The sequence below is a fragment of the Henckelia pumila genome, chromosome 2 (assembly GCF_033568475.1).
Source record: "Henckelia pumila isolate YLH828 chromosome 2, ASM3356847v2, whole genome shotgun sequence".
NCBI lineage: Eukaryota > Viridiplantae > Streptophyta > Magnoliopsida > Lamiales > Gesneriaceae > Henckelia > Henckelia pumila.
In genome coordinates, this window is record NC_133121.1 from 42,042,849 (window position 1) to 42,059,891 (window position 17,043).

Below are 17,043 nucleotides of genomic sequence, written 5' to 3' on the forward strand. Positions count from 1 at the left end.
CCTAGGTGATATGCAAGTATGCAATGCAATCCTATTACATTGTGCTTCCAATTTACATTTCTTCAGTCTTTATCATTGCTTGCTGGGCCCACCTCCATCTTCAAAATCTCCCACTATTTCTAGTGAATTTACAATAAATTACTATGACAAATAAATGGATACATTATAGGGGTGGAAACGGGCCATAAACCAGGCCCACTTTTATTACAAATGATAAAATCAAATTGGGCCATAAACCAGGCCCATTAATAAAACCCAACAATCAATAATAAAGCCAAATGTAAACAATCTAACATACACCTATAACATTGGTCATGGCAATCGATCATCCTTATCCAATATTTAATTCAAAATTAATTCATTGGATAACATGCAATGACAATAAATTTAAATAGATAAAATCATATTTCATACATAAAATCTTATTTTATATATAAAATCATATTTTATCTAATTTATTCATAAAATCATATTTTATATATAAAATCTTATTTCATATATAAAATCATATTTTATTATCAATTGTACCAAAATAATTAATTTAAAGATTTAATTTATTGGATTAAATTTATAAATTTCCAGAATTCAAAATTTATCCAAAAATTAATTTTCTTAAAATTTTGGGCTCAAACAATTTTGACCCATTGCCTCATGGACTAATCCAAACAATTTTTAATTGGTCTAAAAATTATAATTTCTAAAATTATAAAATAAAAAAAATTTAAATATAATTTTGGGGCTGCCCCCTGCTAGGCTGGGCCATAGCCCAGCCGAGCGCTGGGCTAGGGCAACAGTTGCCCTAGCCCAGCTGCTGGGCCACTGGGCCGCCACCTGCAGCCCAGTTGCGCGCTGGGCTAGGGCAACATTTGCCCTGGCCCAGCCGCCAGGCTGCTGGGCCGCCTTACGCGGCCCAGCTGGGTAATGGGCTAGGGCAACGGTTGCCCTAGCCCATCACGCTGGGCTGCCGAGTGCAGCCCAGCGGCGCGCAGCCTTTGCTGCGCGCCGGGCGGCGGGCGGCCTTTCGGGCAGCCGGCAGCGCCCCCCCCCCCCCCAAAAAAAAATATATAGTTTTGAAAATTGAGGCATGGTACAATTTTGATAAAATTTTAATCGTATGATCCGAGAGCAACCTGTCTCTGATATCACTGTTGGAACACGGTCGTTCTCCGGATCGAAAAAGAAAGTGATACCCGTTGCAGCGAAAGTTTTAAAATTTTATATGGAACAATTCCATATCATGGGTATCAAATTCCTACGATTAAAATTGATAACATAAAATTTAAAAAATGTAAATTTTACCTTAAAATCTCGAAGCGAGATTATGGACACCAACAGATTAATCTGCTCTTGTTGTATATCCCAGGAACTGATGAACGAACGTTTCTTCAATCAGGTCCATGAACGGAGATTTAATCCCTCTGATAGACTGCACTAGAAAGTCTATCAGAAGTTTCTACGAAGAAAAATTAACAGATTTGATCTGTTAAACCAGACTGCAATTTCGAAAATTACAGGCTGGATTTTCGATGACAAAGAGGGAGAGGGGCGGCGGCCACCTAGAGAGAGAACCCTAGGGTTTTCAAAAATTTTTATGCCTTATTGTGTCAATTTTTGTACTGCAATAACTTATTTATAATGTGGGCTGCTAACAGCTTAGGACCCATTAGTCATAAGTTCAAGCCTGACAAGCAAAGCCCGCGTGTTCAGAAATTAATATAAAATTCATCGTGACTCAGATTGATAAACCAATTTCACCAATGTGCACAGAAACCATTTCTGCATCTTTTAAAGTCAAGACAAATTTTCTGAATCCGAATTCAGTGGTTTCCAAAAATGTCCATCAATATAAAATTTTAGGAAATCTTACTCCCTCTACTTTTAAATAAGAATTCCTACTTCTTTATCCACTAAATTTAACTCTTTAAATTTAATTATCTCAACGGGGATTAGAAATCTATTACTTGTTTGACCCTCAATGGTTCAGGGATACAGCTAGCCGTGGGCTTACAACTCCTTGTGACTCAGAACAACAATTTCCGACTTGCCCATCAAATCATGGTAAGAGCGTCTAGCAACATCGCCCCATGATTCCCTTGATATCACTGATAGTGCCTGCAAGAACCAGTAGATTTTGGTTAGCGTACAGTACGGTCCCTTCATCCATATATCCCGATCGAATCAACAACCATTGGTACAACGAGAGTCGTTCGAGATTCGATAACTATGCAATGCATCTTGAAGATCAAATAGTTACATCGCATGTGCTACTAGGAAACCAAGTAACCTAAAACACATCATGTACTCTGGCCAGAGATTCGTCACACTAATATCTCCTCAGTTGCATAGGATATCCACACTCGCAAGTGTGCGATGAATCCTTGACAACAAAGCATCGACTCCTATATGTGTCGTAACTGTACCCAATCTCGACACCTGATGACCCTAATAGAGTCAATAAATGAGTCAAAGCACAGTACTAGCATATAGAGTCTCAATGATGTTTCAAGTAATAAGGACTAATGGTGTACAACCAAAACCGCAGACTATATCCACTCGATAAGTGATAACCACTTGGAAAGTCCGAATAGGGTAGTTCGATCATTCATCATATGGATATCCATTTGCATGCTTCGAACATCTCTATGTTCCATACCAATGAAACATGGTACTCGGCATCGCAAATGCTAGTCTTAATCTCGAGCGATCCTTATCCTTATTTGTGGATGGCTCAATTGACTAGGAACTGTTTAGAATATATAGTGAACATAAGATGTGTTTCATGATAGTAATCTCTCTATATTCACTATCTCATCTTACTTTAGTATATTCAAGGTCTTTATCAAAATAGCAATAGTATATCATTATATAATAATAAGATAAAGTGAACGCCATTTAAAGAACGTATATTATATTAAACAAAGATTTTTTACAAAAAGAGACTCTCAAAGCCCTTAGCCACAAGTTGGCTAACGGGGCATCAACTCTTTCACAGTTACCTGCTATAACATTATCATGTGCTGCCTGAGCCTGTTCTTTAGTTAAGGCAAAAACTCGAGCCTGTTGTCTCGGAGGTTGGCTCACAGTCTGGCTTCCTCCTTGCCTACTCTATGATGGTTGCTGTGGCTGAAATGAATGTACAGAAGACGCTTGCCTCTCAGGCTGAGCTACTGACCTAGAGGAACTTGCACTTGGTACTCTCTCAAAATCACGTTGCGAGCAAACTCTAGCAAAATGACCGACATGGTAACATAGATGACAACTGCCAAAAACTCCTATACATTGATCACTGGCATGACAACCTCCACACTTGTTGCAATACACTTATGAGGAACTAGATTTCTGTCTAGATCTAAACTGTTTTGATCCACTAGAGCTGGATGAACTACTGCCTGATCGCTTAAATTTCTTCCTTTTTTCCAAAAATGGAAATCCTTTCTGGCACTTCTACTGCTTCCTCCCTCAAATCTGAGAGATGATTGCTGAAACGGTGGCGGATTCTGTGATGATGGCAATGGCTGTTGGGATGGTGGTGGAAGAAATGGTGCTCCTTTTTGTCTCAACAAACCTGCCTCTGCTCCTTTATCTCGATTCAGTGCATCTGCAAAATTATTGGGTCTTCCAGCATTAACCAATGTAAAGATATTCGGATTCAGGCCATTTATAAATTGGTCCGCTTGGGCTTCATCATACTCTGCTATGTGCAGAGCAAATTTCAGCAAACTAGTAAACTTGGCCACATATTTCTCAATGTTCAATTGTCCTTGCTGCAAGCTAGAAAATTCCGCTCCTTTGTCTTTTCTGTAGGGGACTGGAAAGAAACGTTGATAAAATGCAGTTTTACACGCAGACCATGTAACAATCGTACCTCGATTCTCCAAAGATTTCTTTGTTATTATCCACAAACTTTTTGCAACTTCATGAAGTTGATGTACAACAAGTCTTATTCTAAGATCATTAGAATAATCCTGAGAATCAAACAACTGATCAATATCTTCTAACTAATTCTCACAATCAACTGAATTCTCGATCCCATTCAGAGTTGGTGGTTTAAAGGATTGATATCTTTTCAGCAAAGTTTCCATCGGTGTTGCAGTCACATCCATAGGATCATTAGATGTACTGCCCTGAGCATTCTGAGAATCTGCTTGAGGAACGACCAGTGTTCGCATAGTAATCGGTTCTTGTCGAGGAGGCATATATGATATTCAACAAATTAGTACACAATACAATATTAGGAAAAATAAATAAATCAAACGAACTCGATCTACCCCGCTCATCTATCTCAGTCCAATAAACTTAAGCTCTGATACCACCTGTTGTGGGGCCTCGGGTTTGCTAATCTCATTTTAGGGCAATTAATAAATAATCGTGATTGAATCAAGTTGATACAAAATAATCAAATCCTGATTTTTTTTATTTTAACATACACCGACTCCGTGCACAGGTCCGTGCTCGGGTCCGTGCATTAATCTGTAGCCAAAATTCTTCGGCTGCAAGGTACATGGACCCCGTGCCACCTCCTTGTCCGGGTCCGTGCCCAAAAATCTCAAAATAGTGAGCTACTGATCCACACAAAATCATACGAACTGTAGTAACCCAGATTCCATTTTAAGATAATAATATGTTAAACATGATTAAGGGTTAGTAATTAACCAATTTCGGAGTGTAATTGGACTTCAGAAGGAAATTTGGGCTTTTGACTTTGGCCGGATCGGAAGCTCCGAACCCAGATCGGAAGCTCCGATCCCAGCCACTTCGGAAGCCGATCGGAAGCACAGAGATCGGAAGCTCCGATCCAGGAACGAAAGTTCCGATCTCCAGCTGCCAGCAATGCTCGATGACTCAGCCGTGAGTTTTGACAAGTGTCGAAAGGAGGGCAGATTGGAAGCTCCGATCATCGGATCGGAAGTTTCGATCCTGGCGTGTCAAGCATGCACGCAGTGATCTGGATCGGAAGCTCCGATCCCAAAATCAGAAGTTCCGATCCTGGCCGGGAATTTTGCCTATAAATAGGGCTTGTCTGATTTCATTTGAATTACAAATTCCCGAGTTTCTTTCTTCAGTTATATAGTGTGAGATATACACTTGAGGGCCCTATCGGTTATAATAGAGGTTCTGGAATTACCAAGTTGTGGTTATAGTCATTTGGGACTAGCGACTCCAAAGGGCTATCTACGGACGAAGGTATGGTCCGGGAATTTATTTAAGTTTTGGGAGTACTTATTAGCTTAGTTAAGGCTTATAGAACTTGTGTAGTGATACGATGAACTTTTGAATATAGGCTTGAAACCTATGACCCTACTATACTTGAACTAGCCTAGAGGTACGTACACATTGACTGAGATTACCAACGAGTATACATGTTTATATGTTGCATTTATTTGGCATTATTATATGGCATGATATATGATTTACCGTCTTCCATATTCATATTTCATGTGCATATACATGTTGAGCCTATACCTTGTTATACCTGATTATAGAGCCGCTCAGCTCTATATTCGATAGTCTGTCACTGAGAGTACCGCGATGGCGGGGGGCATTTATGTCTGACTACTCTGGTATACTAGACGAGTGTGGTTGCACCCAGAGGTTGATCCGTGCGATGGCAGCACTCATGTGGCGCCGGTACTGAGCATGACTTTTCAGATGACCCTTTACCAGTCATCATGTTGCATGCATTATATATATATGTTTACTCATGTTTATGTACTGAGCGTTAGCGCTCACGTCCTAGTTGTTATCTTGGACACCCTATTCCACGGGGCAGGTCGCAGGATGGACGGAGCTGGTAGTTCAAGGCAGGACTAGGGAGCAGGAGCTTTGAGGAGTTTATTATACAGCAGGATTTGATATAGCTGTATAATGTTTACTTTTAAGTTTTTAGATATGGTTGTATCACTACAGTATTAAGCCTGGATATATTACTAAGCTGATATGTAATTTATGAATTATGTTTCCGCACGTTTTACTCTGTTAAGTATTTTGCTGTATTAAGTTTAATGCATGCTATTAGTTGCCAGTTAGTAGGTGATACCATGCAGGGTCACTACATTTTTGGTATGAGAGCATGCTTAGATTTTGGGATTAGTACTTGGGATTTAGTTTAGACTTGAGTAATTTTTGTGCATTTGGGATTTTAATGTGCAATTCATTTCAGGATATGGCTGACGAGAGTCACGGTAGTGTTGGCCAGGGAGGTGGTCATCATCATCGTCACCACCACCATCATATTGATCAACATCGTCATCATGAGGGTAAACATCGCTACTCTATCAATAAATTCATGCAAGTAGGACCGAAACCTTTGGTGGGAGGCGAGAATCCTGAGCAAGCAAGAAGTTGGATGTCTAAACTCGAGAGTACTTTTCGTGCTTTCGATTGCACTGAGGATCAAAAATTGGAAGTTCTAGAATTTGTTCTAGAGGATCGAGCACGTTTTTGGTGGGATGCCAAAGCTGCTCAGGACCGTACTGAGAGAGGACTGGTGACTTGGGGAGATTTTTATCAGCAGTTTCAGAAACTGTATTTTCCTCCAGCTGTTCGTCAGGCACGATCTATGGAGTTGCTGACTCTGAGGCAAGGATCAATGACTATTGATCAATATCAGCAACGATTTCTTGATCTGCTACCTTTCAGTCCTTATATCAGTAGCAATGATGCGTCCAAGTATGATATCTTTCTGCAAGGCTTAAACCAAGATATCTACTCACAAGTTGTCGTTTGTGATGATCCGACATCTTATGAGACTTTGGTGAACCGTTGCCGTCTTGTGGAGACCAGCAACAGGCGGGCACAGTTGATGATGCCAGGACTGTTGGAAAAAACTGGCGGTCAGATCAATCACGATTGATACCCGGTGCAGCGGAAGTTTAAAAATTTTGTTATGGAACAATTCCATAGTGTGGGTATCAACCGTTCAACGATTAAATTATTGTGTGTGTAAAATTCAAATAACAATTAATTAAATTTTACCTCCAATCTCGCAACGAGATTACTGGACACCAACAGATTTTATCTGCTCTTGTTTTCTCTCCCTGGAACCGATGAACTCCTTCAATCAGGTCCACGAACAGAGGTTTAATCCCTCTGATAGATTGCACTAGAAAATCTATCAGAAGTTTTCTGCGAAGAGAATAAACGAATCTGATTCGCTATTCCAGACTGCAATTCAAAATCACAGACCGGAAAATCTCGGGCAGAGGGGGAGGGTTCGGCCGAACAGAGAGAGAGAGCTAGGGTTCGAAAATTTTCTCTGTCTCAAAAATTATGACCTGTTGTTTTTAATTTCTGTACTGAAATAACTTATTTATAATGCAGGCCACTAACACCTTAGGGCCCATTAGTCATAAGCTGGGGCCCGACAAGCAAAGCCCGCTCGTTCAGAAATTAATATAAAATTCATCGTGACTCCGATTGATGAACTGATTTCACCAATGTGCACAGAAACCATTTCTGCACATTTTAAAGTCAAAATAAATTTTCCTGAATCCGAATTCAGTGGTTTCCAAAAATGTCCATCCCTATGTCATTTTAGGAAATCCTACTCCCTTACTCTTATTTAAGAAGTCCAACTCCTTAGTTCATTAAATTTAACTCTTTAAATTTAACTATCTCAACGGGGATTAAAACTCCATTACACTGTGTGACCCTCAATGGTTCAGGGATACAGCTAGCCGTGGGCTCACAACTTCCTTGTGACTCGGAACAACACTTTCCGACTTGCCCAACGAATCATGGTAAAGCGCCTAGCAACATCGCCCCATGATTCCCTAGGTATCACTGATAGTGCCTACAAGAACCAGTAGATTTTGGTTAGCGTACAGTACGGTCCCTTCATCCATATATCCCGATCGAATCAACAACCATTGGTATATCGAGAGTCGCTCAAGATTCGATAACTATGCAATACATCTTGAAGATCAAATTAGTGACATCGCATGTGCTACTAAGAAACCATTTCTTAAATCACATCAAGTACTCTGGCCAGAGATTTATCACACTAATATCTCCTCAGATCGCATAGGATATCCACACTCGCAAGTATGTGGTGAATCCTTGACAACAATGCATTGACTCCTATATGTGTCGTAACTGTACCCAATCTCGACACCTGATGACCCCCATAGAGTCGGTAAACGAGTCAAAGCACAGCACTAGCATATAGAGTCTCCATGATGTTTCAAGTCGTAAGGACTAATGGTGTACAACCAAAACCGCGGACTTAATCCACTCGATAAGTGATAACCACTTGGAAAGTCTGGATAGGGTAGTTCGATTATTCATCCTATGAATATCCATTTGCATGCTTCGAACATCTCCATGTTCCCTACCAATGAAACGTGGTACTCCGCATCGCAAATGCTAGTCTCAAACTCGAGCGATCCTTATCCTTATTATCGGACGGCTCAATCGACTAGGAACGGTTTTAGAACATACAGTGACTATAAGATGTATTTCATGATAGACATCTCCATGTTCTACCACATCTTACATACACTATAGTATATTCAAGGTCTTTATCAAAACAACAATAGTATATCACAATATAACAATATGAAGTAATATAAAGTCATTGCCATAAAAGTGTAACTAATATTAAACAAAAGATTGTTCATACAAAGAGTCATCAAAGCCCATAGCCACACAGTTGGCTCACTGGGCACCCACTCTTACAATCTCCCACTTGCCCTATAGCCAACTAGTCATACTACGTAGACCCATTGCTTCGCGATGTTTGTCAAACAATGGTCCTGGCAAGGGCTTAGTAAGCGGATCAGCGATATTGTCTGCAGAGGCCACTCGTTCGACAATGATGTCTCCTCTTTCCACAATCTCCCGGATTATGTGGTATTTCCTCAGTACGTGTTTGGATCTTTGATGAGACCTTGGTTCCTTTGCTTGAGCAACGGCACCCGTGTTGTCGCAGTACACCGGGACTGGACCAACAAATTCAGGAATGACGCCCAACTCTTGGACGAAATTCCTCATCCAAACGGCCTCTTTAGCAGCAGCTGATGCTGCAATGTATTCAGCCTCAGTGGTGGAATCCGCTGTGGTGTCCTGCTTGGAACTCTTCCAAGAGACAGCACCGCCATTGAGCATGAACACAAATCCAGAGGTTGACTTCGAGTCATCCACATCACTTTGGAAGCTAGAGTCGGTATAGCCTTCCAATTTGAGTTCTCGTCCTCCATAAACCATGAACATATTCTTAGTCCTTCGCAAGTACTTAAGAATGTCCTTCACGGCTTTCCAATGCATTTGACCAGGATTAGACTGATATCTGCTCGTGACACTCAGAGCAAATGCTACATCCGGTCTGGTAGATATCATCCCATACATGATACTACCTATAGCTGACGCATATGGTACATGTGTCATATTCTCTATCTCTTCATCAGTCTTGGGACACATAGACTTGGATAGAGAAACTCCATGACACATGGGTAGATGTCCTCTTTTGGACCCATCCATTGAAAACCGTTTCAATATGGTATCGATGTAGGTTGATTGAGTGAGTCCTATCATTCTCTTAGACCTATCTCTATAGATCTGTATCCCAAGAATGTAGGATGCCTCTCCCAAATCCTTCATCGAAAATCTACCTGATAACCATATCTTTGTTGACTGCAACATCCCTACATCATTCCCAATGAGTAGGATGTCATCAACATAAAGTACTAAGAATGTCACCGCATCCTTAACTACTTTCTTGTACACGCAAGGTTCCTCCGGGTTCTTGATGAAACCAAAATCTTTTATTGTTTCATCAAATTTCTGGTTCCAACTTCTTGATGCTTGTTTTAGACCATAAATTGATCTCTGAAGCTTGCATACCTTATGCTCGCTTCCCATGGATGTGAACCCCTCAGGCTGCCTCATATAGATTACTTCCTTAATGTCTCCATTAAGAAAAGCAGTCTTCACATCCATCTGCCATATCTCATAGTCATACCATGCAGCTATGGCAATTAGGATTCTTATGGACTTGAACATTGCAACTGGTGAAAAAATTTCGTCATAGTCAACTCCTTGCCTTTGAGTATAACCTTTAGCCACCAATCGCGCCTTGTAGGTCAATACCTTACCATCAGGCCCAAGCTTTCTTTTGTAGATCCATTTACACCCTATCGGAACAATTCCATCGGGAGGATCTACTAAAGACCAAACTTGGTTTGTATGCATCGAATCCAATTCTGACTGCATAGCTTCAAGCCATAAATTCGAATCCGCATCAGAAATTGCTTCCTTGAAGTTTCTTGGATCACATCCAATGTCGGGTTCATCTTGATCCCCTTCAAGAAGAAGACCATATCGAACTGGAGGTCTAGAAGTCCTTTCGGATCTTCTAGGTGCAGGCGTGTCCAGCAATGGTTCCTGAGGTGTAGGATCGTTATTTTGTATTTGGGGTTCTTCTCGAACTTCTTCGAGTTCCATCATCTCGCCTTTCTTATCCAATAAGAATTCCTTCTCCAAGAAGGTGGCATTCCGTGAAACAAACACCTTTGTTTCAGCAGGATAATAGAAATAATATCCGATTGAGTTCTTCGGATACCCCACAAAATAACATAAGCTGGATCGACTATCCAACTTGTCTCCCACTGTCTGCTTGACGTAAGCAGGACATCCCCAAATCCTTAAGTACGAATACTTAGGAGCTTTGCCATTCCATAACTCGTATGGTGTCTTGTCCACTGCTTTAGTGTGGACGTTGTTCAACAACAGTACCGCCGTTTCAAGCGCATAGCCCCAAAACGAAGGTGGAAGCTCAGTGAAGCTCATCATGGATCGAACCATGTCCAACAAGGTTCGATTACGACGCTCCGACACACCATTAAGCTGTGGTGTCATAGGAGGAGTCCACTGAGAGAGAATCCCATTCTCTTTTAGATAGTCCAAAAACTCGGTACTCAAGTATTCTCCACCTCGATCCGATCGAAGTGCTTTAATACTTTTACCTAGCTTGTTTTCTACTTCAGCCTTGAATTCTTTGAACTTTTCAAATGCTTCAGACTTATATTTCATTAAATATAAATACCCATACCTTGAATAATCATCAGTAAAGGTAATGAAGTAGGTGTGGCCATGTTGAGTCCCTACTCTAAATGGACCACAAACATCTGTATGGATCAAATCCAACAGATTCTGACTACGCTCAGGTTTCCCCTTAAAAGGAGATTTAGTCATTTTTCCTTTTAGGCAGGATTCACAAGTAGGTAAAGAGTTAATATCAGACATATCAAACATGCCCTCTCCCACTAGCTTGTTCATCCTCCTTGAGGAAATATGACCTAGTCTAGCGTGCCAAAGGTTTGCCGGGTTTTGACTATCGATTTTCCTTTTGTTTGTTGTCGCCGGTTTGTCAATACAATTCACTGGAACGTCTTTTAGTTTTAAATTGTATAGATCGTTTTCAAGTTGTCCATTTCCAATTAAACATTCATTCTTGTAAATATTGCAAATCCCATTCACAAAATTACAAGAATAACCATCTCTATCAAGCATAGAAATAGAAATAATGTTTTTAATTAAATCTGGCACAAATAAAACATCTCTCAACAATAATTTAAAACCATTCTGCAAAATCAAACAAACATCTCCAATGGCCGTAGCTTCAACTCTGGAACCATTCCCGAGCCTCAGCTGGGTCTCACCCATTCTAAGCCTGCGACTTCTTGTCATCACCTGCAAATCATTGCAAATGTGAGATCCACATCCGGTATCCAATACCCAAGAAGTTGTATTAAGTGACATGTTTATTTCGATATAGAACATACCCTTTGCAGTTCCTAACTGCTCAAGATACTCCTTGCAGTTGCGCTTCCAATGACCCGGCTTCTTGCAGTAATGGCAAACATCCTTGGATTTTCCATTGTTTGAAGCCTTTGTCTTTTGCTTCTTCTCGGGCTCGACTTTCTTGGGTGGGGTAGAACGTTTCTTGCCCTTCATACTTGGCCCCTTCTTAGCAGAAGATGAGGAGCCCACCAAGAAAGCTGGCTTATCCTTCTTAAGTGTAGATTCATATGTAACGAGCATATTGACCATCTCTTCAAGGGTGGCCTCTATCTTGTTCATATTAAAATTTATCACAAATCCATCAAATGAAGAAGGAAGAGACAGAAGCAATAAATCCACATTGAGTTCATGCTCCAACACCAAATCTAGGGTCGCCAACTTCTGTATGAGCCAAATCACTCGTACCCCATGATCACGGACCGAAGTCCCTTCACGCATGCGGCACGTCATCAACTCCTTAACAGTAGCGAACCTTTCAGCCCTCGACTGAGCCCCAAAAAGTTCCTTGAGTTGCGTGTGAATGTCAGCAGCATTCACCGTGTCCTCAAATCGCCTCTGGAGTTCATCAGACATCGAGGCTTGCATATAGCATTTGGTCTTGATGTCATGGTCACACCATGCATCAAGTTTGGCCAATTCCTCCGGACTTATGTCAGCTGGTGCTTCCTTCGGAGGTGCTTTCTCTAACACGTAGAGCATTTTCTCCGAAGTTAAGACAATCTTCAACTTCCGGAACCATTCCGTATAGTTGGCGCCAGTCAACTTGTTTTGTTCGAGGATCGAGAATAATGGATTTCGCGAATTCATTATATGAAATACTGAAAAGAAAAACAGACATATATCAATGATTGTTTAACAATTTACTAAGACATAAAATAGGCGAATTTAATTTTATGAATCTCACTCCCACTATTTTAACGATTTCACCACCCTCTAGTGAAAACGGGAAACTTTTTCCTTAGTGAGAACATGGAGTCCAATTGACAAACTTATGGTCCCGAATAATATCAGCCAACCATAATTCTCAAAAGGTAGAGCCCAATTGCTTCCAAAGCAACCCCCATGTGTTTACCTCATGTCCAATAAGGGCCCAATAATATGACGCCGTTTAAAGTGACATGTCAAGATGACCCATCAATATTAAGTTGTGATGGACGGTCGCCATGTGGATCCCCCAATAATATGAGCCGATCCCATGGGAGTTCCACCCAACTTACAACATTTGTCGATCCAATGTACAGCTTTCCGACGGACGGGCCCCCCCAATAATATGAGTCGGACCGTATCCGCGGGTAGCATCACATACATTGACCGTTGATGGAAGGTAGGAACATTTAAACAATATTTAAATTTCCTTTATTTATCTTGATATAAATTTTAAATCATATTTAAAATGAGGGATTTTATTTATAAAAATATTTGTCTCATCATATTTAATTTATTGCATGCATTGCCGGATTCACGCAATTTATGTCTAAACATGCATACAATCATAATATCACATATTATATAGGATGATCGATTCCATTTCTAATTGACCCGTGGTTGCCAATCACGGGTCTTAGTCCAATCCTAGGTAATATGCAGTATGCAAATGCAATCCTATTACATATGCTTCCAATTTACATTTCTTCAGTCTTCATTGTCTGCTGGGCCCACCATCTTCAAATCTTGATCTCCCACTAAATCTAATGTATTTACAATAAATAACAATGACAAGTAGGGGATACATTTTTAGGGGGTGGGAACGGGCTATAAACCAAGCCCACTTTTATTACATATGACATTCATATCGGGCCATAAACCAGGCCCATTAATAAAACCAACAATAATAAAGACAAAATGTAAATTCCTAACATACACCTACAAAATTGGTCATGGCAATCGATCATCCTTATCCAATAACATTTAATTCAAAATTAATTTATTGGATAACATGCTGTGGCAATTCAAATTTAAACAAGATAAAATCATATTTTATATATAAAATATCATTTCACATATAAAATCATATTTTATCTCTATATCAAATAAAATCATATTTTATCTATAAAATCCAATTTTACAAATAAAATCATATTTTACTTAATATATCATAAGATCATATCTTATCATCAATTGTACCAAAATAATTGATTTCAAAATTCAATTTACGGATAAAATATTAAAATTTTCCAAAAATTCAAATTTATCCAAAATCAATTTTAAAATTTACGGACTCGAACAATTCGATCCGAAATCTCGTGAACCAATCAAAAACAATTTTTGACCGGACCAAAAATAAAATTTTAAATATTAAAATTAATTTTAAATAAAAATATAATTTTTCCCGCGGGCCGCCCGGGACACTCCCGGGCCGGCCCGCACCCGCGGCGCGGGCCGGGGGCAGCCCGGCTGCCCCCTTAGGGCAGCGCCTAGCGCCGCCCCTGGGCGGCGCCGTGCGCTGCCCTGGGCGGCGCCGAGCGCCGCCCTGCGCAGCGCCCAGCGCTGCGCTGGGCAGCGCACAGCGCTGCCCTGGGCGGCGACGGTCGCCGCCTTGGGCGGCGCCGTGCGCCGCCCGGGGCAGCAACAATTGCTGCCCCACCGGGCAGCGATCCAATCGCTGCCCGGGTTTTGCCCCGAAAATTTTTTTTTTTTTTTATTTAAAAATATTTATTTTGTTTCAAAAACCGAGACTCAAAAATTTTGTACAATTGATTAATTTAATCGTTTGATCTGAGCAACCTGGCTCTGATACCACTGTTGGAAAAAAAACTGGTGTGTTCCCAGATCAATCACGATTGATACCCGGTGCAGCGGAAGTTTAAAAATTTTGTTATGGAACAATTCCATAGTGTGGGTATCAACCGTTCAACGATTAAATTATTGTGTGTGTAAAATTCAAATAACAATTAATTAAATTTTACCTCCAATCTCGCAACGAGATTACTGGACACCAACAGATTTTATCTGCTCTTGTTGTCTCTCCCTGGAACCGATGAACTCCTTCAATCAGGTCCACGAACAGAGGTTTAATCCCTCTGATAGATTGCACTAGAAAATCTATCAGAAGTTTTCTGCGAAGAGAATAAACGAATCTGATTCGCTATTCCAGACTGCAATTCAAAATCACAAACCGGAAAATCTCGGGCAGAGGGGGAGGGGTCGGCCGAACAGAGAGAGAGAGCTAGGGTTCGAAAATTTTCTCTGTCTCAAAAATTATGACCTGTTGTTTTTAATTTCTGTACTGAAATAACTTATTTATAATGCAGGCCACTAACACCTTAGGGCCCATTAGTCATAAGCTAGGGCCCGACAAGCAAAGCCCGCTCGTTCAGAAATTAATATAAAATTCATCGTGACTCCGATTGATGAACTGATTTCACCAATGTGCACAGAAACCATTTCTGCACATTTTAAAGTCAAAATAAATTTTCCTGAATCCGAATTCAGTGGTTTCCAAAAATGTCCATCCCTATGTCATTTTAGGAAATCCTACTCCCTTACTCTTATTTAAGAAGTCCAACTCCTTAGTTCATTAAATTTAACTCTTTAAATTTAACTATCTCAACGGGGATTAAAACTCCATTACACTGTGTGACCCTCAATGGTTCAGGGATACAGCTAGCCGTGGGCTCACAACTTCCTTGTGACTCGGAACAACACTTTCCGACTTGCCCAACGAATCATGGTAAAGCGCCTAGCAACATCGCCCCATGATTCCCTAGGTATCACTGATAGTGCCTACAAGAACCAGTAGATTTTGGTTAGCGTACAGTACGGTCCCTTCATCCATATATCCCGATCGAATCAACAACCATTGGTATATCGAGAGTCGCTCAAGATTCGATAACTATGCAATACATCTTGAAGATCAAATTAGTGACATCGCATGTGCTACTAAGAAACCATTTCTTAAATCACATCAAGTACTCTGGCCAGAGATTTATCACACTAATATCTCCTCAGATCGCATAGGATATCCACACTCGCAAGTATGTGGTGAATCCTTGACAACAATGCATTGACTCCTATATGTGTCGTAACTGTACCCAATCTCGACACCTGATGACCCCCATAGAGTCGGTAAACGAGTCAAAGCACAGCACTAGCATATAGAGTCTCCATGATGTTTCAAGTCGTAAGGACTAATGGTGTACAACCAAAACCGCGGACTTAATCCACTCGATAAGTGATAACCACTTGGAAAGTCCGGATAGGGTAGTTCGATTATTCATCCTATGAATATCCATTTGCATGCTTCGAACATCTCCATGTTCCCTACCAATGAAACGTGGTACTCCGCATCGCAAATGCTAGTCTCAAACTCGAGCGATCCTTATCCTTATTATCGGACGGCTCAATCGACTAGGAACGGTTTTAGAACATACAGTGACTATAAGATGTATTTCATGATAGACATCTCCATGTTCTACCACATCTTACATACACTATAGTATATTCAAGGTCTTTATCAAAACAACAATAGTATATCACAATATAACAATATGAAGTAATATAAAGTCATTGCCATAAAAGTGTAACTAATATTAAACAAAAGATTGTTCATACAAAGAGTCATCAAAGCCCATAGCCACACAGTTGGCTCACTGGGCACCCACTCTTACAAGGACAGTCTAGTGGATCTGTTGAGCCTAGAGCTCAATCTGTTGTGCAATCTGGACCTATGTCTTCTTCTATTCCTACTACTTCGTCTGGTTCTTGCGGTTTACGAGGTATGTTCCATTTTGGGAAGAAGAATAAGAAGGAGGAGTTTTGTAGCCATTGTGGAGGGAAGCATCCTGCAGCTTCATGTCGGAGAGCTACTGGTTCTTGTTATATTTGCGGTCAGCAGGGACATCTGCGGAGAGATTGTCCTCAGCGCATGGGTTCTGCTAGTGGATCGGGATCACAGGTTGGATCTCAAGCTTCTACTTTTCCACGACAGCAGCCAGCACCACAGAGTTCTTCTGGGTACCGTCCACAGTCTCAAGGGAAAGTATTTGCTCTGTCTCAAGAACAGGCTACTGAGGGAAGCGATCGCATGTTGGCAGGTACCTTTTTGTTATGTGGTATTTCTGCACTTGTTTTAATTGATACTGGAGCATCGCATTCCTTTATTTCTTGTCATTTTGTTAAGAGAAATAGATTACCTTATGTATCATTAGATATGGATTTAGTGGTATCTACTCCGCTGGATCAGGAGATAGTAACTAAGCATCTAGTGATGGGTTGCCTTCTAGAGTTTGAGGGTAATATGTTATT